This window comes from Epinephelus lanceolatus, chromosome 17 (genome assembly GCF_041903045.1).
Source record: "Epinephelus lanceolatus isolate andai-2023 chromosome 17, ASM4190304v1, whole genome shotgun sequence".
NCBI lineage: Eukaryota > Metazoa > Chordata > Actinopteri > Perciformes > Serranidae > Epinephelus > Epinephelus lanceolatus.
In genome coordinates this window covers 19,052,525-19,060,128 of record NC_135750.1, presented here as the reverse complement: position 1 = coordinate 19,060,128, position 7,604 = coordinate 19,052,525, and positions in this window count along the sequence as shown.

Genomic DNA, 7,604 nt, shown 5'->3' with positions numbered 1-7,604 from the left:
AACATAATTGTGTGAACTGAGACAGTATTGTGTGTTTGCATTTTAAAGAACAGTCCTTATACATTGTTCATTAACTTAATGGACTCTGACCTAGTCACCAGAAAAAAACTTTGCACTGTATGTTTCTGCAAACCATGGATATGCAATGTGTATGTCATTATGTAAAGGATTTGTTGAAACTTTATGTTTCTTTACATTTACAACACTGTGGTTATGTTTAGGTGCAAAAACAACTCAATTACAGTTTGGGAAAGCTCCTGTTAGGGCTTACATTACCAGTTTTGGTAGCACAATCACAGCTGGAAATGCAGCCAATGTCTCACTAAAAAACATGCGCTTTTGGTGGCACAACCATAGCTGGAATGTTGCAGATGTCTCACTTAAAACCAACCACTTTTGTTGTTTGTTGGTCTCAAACAGTGGAACTTCAGTGGTTTGCTGCTTGGCAGCAGGATTTATACTTCTTTGTCAAATCAGCGCCATACCTACAGTGTAGGCTCTGCATCAACCTAGAGTCTACGCCGTACCTGACACAGTGGCCTGACATGCACCTCCCAAGAAATGTAACTACATGTTGCAGTGATGCAGATCTCCTACCTATTTTTGTAAGCTGAAACCATTTCCCTCAGTGGAAACAAAGCTTTTATTTACTTTAATTTCACAGTTCAGAAACAATAAATTGTGAAGACAATAAAACTTACACAAATTAGCATTTTAAGACTTGTGTATGATTTATCCTGGCTTCATATGAGTAGGGGAAATCTCTGCCTATTGCTAGGCTAATTTATACAATGTAAAATGCCATAGGCTTGTGCTAATAATGTTAGCATGTTAAAATGTGTTTAGTATAGGACAGTTGTTTTGTTGTTGAACCTTTTGAGTTGCAATGGAACCAAACTTTGTAACGTTACCTTTGTTAAATGTTGCTGTTGTCCCAGGCTTTATATTAGTAGAAGAAAGGTCTGCTAGCTGCTAGGCTAATTCATACAATGTAAAATGCCATAGGCTTGTGCTAAAAACATTAGCATGTTGTCTTTGTGGGGAAAATGTGTCCAGATAAAGACAAGTGCTTTGTCTGTGAATGCTGCGAGTTATAGTGAAGACGATTTGTGTACTTGTGTATGAAATTGTCAATATTAAGCCATGTTTAATGTGTGTTTTGGGTGTGTTTTCAATCAACTAAACTTCACAACACTTCACAGAAACCCCGCCGCCAACTAGTGTTTTGGAGGTGTAACTGCAGAGTGACACAGACACCCCATGACAAGTATAAATGCTCACAACGGTGTAGGCCATGTGCATAGGCTATGGCGTAGGCTCTGCTTAGCACTGACACACAAGTATAAATCTCGCTTAAGTATCACGCCATCCATCTTCCCCTCTGCCTACCCTTGATGGAGACGAAGGCTCATATACACGTGATCAGAATTACACCATAGAGACGTTGATATGACACACATGAAACCTACAAGTGTAACATATCCGTGGTTTGCAGAAACATCACAATTTCACAACTTCTGTCTTATTTTTTACTTGTACACACACTCTTATCTTCTTTTAAATATAACATGCACACACTTTAAAACCAAAGTAATTAAGTACTAGCTGTTTTCTAATTGGCCACATTTTTGCTCTCAATCATAAAATCATGAAATTCACATGATTCACAAAGTCAAGCTGTTAGGGTACAGCAGCAGTAAGACCTTAAAGTTAAGCGTGTGCCGTTTTGCCTTCAGCACAACTGGGTTAAGGCAACTGCAATTTAAAACATGTTTATATAGTAATGAACCATAGGATACCTAATGGCATGGCATTAGGTCTACTTAACAAGCAGTATGCAAGCTAAATTGCTATAAATGCCTTGGTTATGTGGTTCGAAATACGAGCATGATAATGTCACAGGGCGCAACGAAGTATGATGCATGTGTGTCATTCTAATCTGTAAGGCAGCATCACATCCCACGGAGCAATACTTCCTTTTTTTGACTTCCTCCCCACCAGGCATGAAAAACCACCCATATAACTGTGTCATTAGTTGTCACTGTGACTTAACTCTCTCCTCGTGGAGCCGGCGTAATGATGACAGGCTGTCAAAGTCCGGAGTTTACCCACTCAGGAACACCAGTGAGTAAGAGGAGGGGGACAAGTTAAACAAAGAAGGCCATGTTTACAAGTTCTCATCACTCATCAACTTCCTGCCAAGACCTTCCATCAATAACAAACCCAACAGCTCAAGTACCAGCGGGCTTCAGACCTTTGTCAATCACATCTTTCAGTTACTGTCCACATGGGTCAGAAGGCTTGAAGTCAAACATGAAGGCGTTGTGACGATACAGGAGATGGATTACTCTGAGCAGGGAGGGTTATAAAAGACTCATTCATTAAAAAAAAACCTCAGTTCTTTTGCTTTATCCTGGCAAAGAAGACACCATTTTACTTTATTATTAATATTGGACAATGATATTCTCCAATGTGGATTAATTTAGCCTGCTATATGTAGATAAAAGTAAACAATTAATTCAAATATAGTAAATAAGTAGAATAAAACAGCTGTTTTGTGTTTCTCTCTTGTGCCTTCGCTGACCTTGTTTCTTTCAGCTGCTGCACTGGTTGTTTATTGTGACCTGGACAGTACAAATCCAATGAGCCTCCAATGAACCAATATCATGGAGGACAGAGTAAAAGAAAATTAAGTGTTTTCGTGTGCTGGCTTTGGGAAAAAGCTTCTCCTTTACCCAAGGGACAAAAAGAAAATAAAGAGAAAGGTCCCTACCTGTCCTTTGGTGTTACCGTCTTGTCGGTGCTTTGGAAAGCTGCACAACACTGGAGAGCTGCCATGAGTGGTTTAAAAATCTGTGCAACTTTAATGAATGCTACTAGTCAGAAACACTGCCATAAACATAAGTACATGTTTGTGGTACATTTTAATACTGTGGGTTCTTAATCTGACTTTGAATCTAGAGGTTGGTACAGAAGCCATATTGTTAAGATATTAAACAAGCGTCAGTATTTAAGGCAGGAATATTGCACCCGGTTAAAAACCTGTCAGTTCACACCAATGCAACTAGATGAGATGGTGTATCATCCCTATGCAACAACTCTCTGTGCTTCTATTCTGTTTTCCAGTTTTTCAGGCTTATTTTGTACTTACAGTGGTGGAAAAAAGTTTTCGGACACCCTTAAAATTTTACACAATCTCAAATATTATCATGAAATATTTGTGGAAAAATCTTTTTTGTGTTTCAAAAGGTGTGGCTGCATTAGACAGATACAAACAAATACAAATTATATTTTTTTGTTTATTGTTTACAAGAAAAACTAACAAAACTAAATTCTTGACAGTTTCAATATGTCAGTTCTCAACATTGTCGGTATCAAAGTCAACAAATAACAGAGAATGTGTTCAAAACTGAACAAAAAATAAATAAACCATCACATCATCAAATTAATATTTAGTAGTCCTGCCACTGGCACGTAGTAGAGCTCTAATCCTGGCTGGCATGTTCCCCACGAGCCTTTCACACTGTTGAGGGGTAATCTTGTCCCATTCTTCTTGAATTACTACTTTTAATTCTTCTAAATTCTTTGGTTTATGCTTTGAAACAGACCTTTTGATAATCCACCACAGATTTTCAATGGGGCTCATGTCCAGGGATTGAGCTGGCCACTCTAAGACCTGGATACTGTGCTCCTGCAGCCAAGTTCTACTGGCCTTGGATGTGTGGCAAGGGGCATTATCTTGTTGAAACATCCAGTTTTTACCTCGACAGAACAGTGCACGCGCAGAAGGGAGCATGTGGGTTTCGAGAATGGTACAATACTTGGTAGAGTTCAATGTGCCATCACAGACAGTGAGATGACCAACACCAGCAGCACTCATGCATCCCCAAACCATGATACTGCCTCCACCATGCTTGACAGTAGGTACTGTACATGCTGGAGATAATGCTTCGCCTGGCGTACCCTCACATTAGTAGGAGGAAGATAAAGCTGGAAACTGGACTCATCTGACCACAAAATCTTCTTCCAATTCCTGGCTGTCCAGTTCTTGTGTGCCTGGGCCCAACGACGCCGGGCTAACCTCTGTCTCTCATTGATCAGGGGCTTCTTGATAGCCTTGTAGGACCTTAAGCCATGATCTAAAAGTCGGCCACGTACATTGCGGGTGGAACACTGGACACCAGTTTGGTTTGACAACTGCTGCTGAAGCTCCTGTGATGTCATTCGGCAGTTTTGCCTGCACATGCGGATCAGGATGCAGTCATTTCTTGCTGAAGAAACCCTTGGACGCCCAGATCTTGGTTTGTCTTCCAAGCTGTTGGTTCGTCTGTATTTCTGCAGAGTGTATCCAACTGCTGAAGGACTGCATCTGCACTTCCTGGCTATCTGGCGGCAGCTGTACCCTTCCTGGCTGAGAATCTTTATCTTCAGGCGTGTTTCCTGCATTAGGTTCCTTGTTTTAGCCATTTTTGTGTCTGAAGAACTTTCAAATGTGCTGGCTTTATGTAGACACGAAGCTTGGCAACAAAAATTGTGTCTTTTAATAAAAAGAACGACCTTCATCACTGGTACCAAAATGACCCAATACTCAAAATTTCTTATGTATTTTTATGGAACCAATCAATTTTAAGTCTTTAATGGCTTTTTTTAGGATTTATTTAGTATTTTGGCTGTGACTGTACTAAAAGAAATTGCACTTGAAGACCTAAGAGTGAGTCTTAATGCAATATTTCACAAATGCATGGGGTGTCCGAAAACTTTTTTCCACCACTGTACTTACTTTATTTGTTATTAAAATTCAATATATATACTATGATTAATACTTCATTGTCACTACTGTGTGGACCATAATTTAGTCAATACTACAATCTCTGCTTTAAGGCAGAACTTTTACATTATATTCACAATCAAAGACGGTGTGTGAGAGACACAAGCATTTACACCACATGCTGTAGTTTCATTTTTTGTTGAATAAAACTCAGCACAGACTGAGGTGATATGGGGTGATTTCATCCTGTGCAGAAAGTAAATACTCCAGACTGAAATACCTCCCGGCGTGACCTTCCAAATGACAAATTGTGTGAATTATTTCAAACATCTTCTGACCTTTTGCCCGCCTCCTTGTTTGTTGTACAATGAAACATGACAGCTCAAAGTGGATTAATGCAGAGGGAGACTGCACTGCCCAGAAAAATGGTCATGACAAGCAACCTCCTGCGATAATGACTATCCTCTCTCCGCTGAGAAAAGGTGAAAGGAGTGTTACCATAAAGCTGATCTTTCCTGAACCTTAACCAAGTATATTTCGTTTTCTAAACTTTACAACAGGGCGGACAGATTACTCATGAGTCATTGTTCCTCATATGAATGGAGCTGAAAAATAAGTTATTTTGTATTTTAGATTTTGGTCTTGTAAAATGGTAAATATGGGACTGAAATTTGCAAGGAAGGAAAAAGGCTTTTCCAACCAACAGTTGTTTCATGAATCGGTAATACAGGTGCACCTTGTTCCAAAAAGGCTGTTATTTCCACAGAGATCTGAGGGAAGACTCCTGATGTGTTTGAGAATGAATCAATTTTGCTGCCGCTGGTAGAGGATTGATGTTACCATATAAAAATGTTTACAGGAAAGATTTCTTCTCTGGAAAATAAATACACGTAAAGAGTATAGGCTTCAGAATATCAGTTTTTAAGTCTTTATCTCTTTTGACTGTTCTTTAGGCTTTCAGGTCAGGAAATTTCAGCAACAGCCTAAACTTGTTGATGCAAATAAAATATACAGATAGGCAGTATTGATGATGGTTTGACTGAAATAGCTTTGGCTGTTTGACATTGTAGTAAAAACAGTTTCCAATGTGGCTGGTGCAGAAGCTCAGAATTGGTGACAAGGTTCCATGGCAGCATATCATTCATGTTTTGTGGATGAGGGGATTTTTGATATCATCCATTCTTATCTGAGTAATTTTTCTGTTATCCCTGTTACAGGCAGCTATTGCTACATAAAAGTAAGTTATAATTTTAGAAAATTGTTGCTCTAATCTGATGCCTAATACCTTAAACCGTCTTAGAATAATTGATTCAGGTGGGTTATTACTGTTAATTATAGCTTGTCACTGGCACAGCTCGGCTCAAAGGCCGCATTAAAGTAGGGAGACAACATGATCTGGCTACAAAAAAGTAATTTATTACACACTAAAACTCAAATGCAGTACCGACTGTATATGTGGATAACAAAACACAAAATCATCCACCTTTGCTGAGGAGTTTCACCTCTATATCCACCAAATAAACTTTTGTACTTCCTATTGTGCATTATGGCTCTTCGGAGAGAATTAAACATACCATGTCATACACTCTTCACAGAATATGTCATAATGTGCAGACATGTAAGCCAAGATAGGAAGACTCTGTTGTGTGGAATTAGGACAAAAAACATGAGAATTTATTATTTATATTGTATTTCTTTTTGTATGTATATGACCATTTTTGTCGCTTATTGAATCATGAAGTTCCCTGAATTTATCTTTCCAGGATGATGTCATCTTCACTATGTATTGTGTTCAACGTATCCTCAAACAATGGTTTGTGTATCTTATGAAAATGCACATATAATGGTTCCTTTGATATCCAACAAATTAGGGCACTACAAATGACGTTACATACTTAATGTGAAGTTACGTACTTAATGTGAAGTTACGTACTTGATGTAAAGTTACGTACTTAATGTGAAGTTACGTACTTAATGTAAAGTTACGTACTTAATGTGAAGTTACGTACTTAATGTGAAGTTACGTACTTAATGTAAAGTTACGTACTTAATGTGCAGTTACGTACTTATTGTGAAGTTACGTACTTAATGTGAAGTTACGTACTTGATGTAAAGTTACATAGTTAATGTGAAGTTACGTACTTAATGTGAAGTTACGTACTTAATGTGAAGTTACGTACTTAACGTAAAGTCACATTTGTAAGGTTAAGGCAAGTACTTTGTAGTTACTTTGATTGGGTTTAGGAAAAGAAACACGGTGACAGCGTAACTTAAAATGACTCAAATTTCACTGGTTTCCAAACACTGTTCTCATCCATCACCCCAACCTGCCACCTAATGTGGACTACTTCCTTGTTTACTTGTGTCAGCGCTCTGTCAGCACATTGGCCAAGTGACCACATCCTTCCCAAATACGTGGGTTATACACAAATCCTGGGTCAAGATATACCATAAAACTTCAATTAAAAGCCTGGTCCCAATTTAACGCTCAGTCCCTTTTACTAGCCTGGTGTGGCTACACATTTTGACAAATAAAGGCCTGTCTCAATAAGAAGCCTGTCCCTGATATACGCCTGTTCAGCAAATAATAGGTTGGGCTACTAATTGAAGTTTTACGGTTTACAAATGTCTTGCATTACTTTTTGTAAGTATATGTACTAACAGCGCATGAGAAAAGCCTTCTGTGTTAGCTTGGGACTCAGACGTCAAAACCTTAAAAAGACTAATAGGTGGCATGTCCAATCTTACAAACACAGCCTGTGGCTGTTGAATAGTTGATGGAAGATATGACTTTTAGTCCGAGGAGGCTTTGAAGCACTCCACCTGAGCAGAAGCT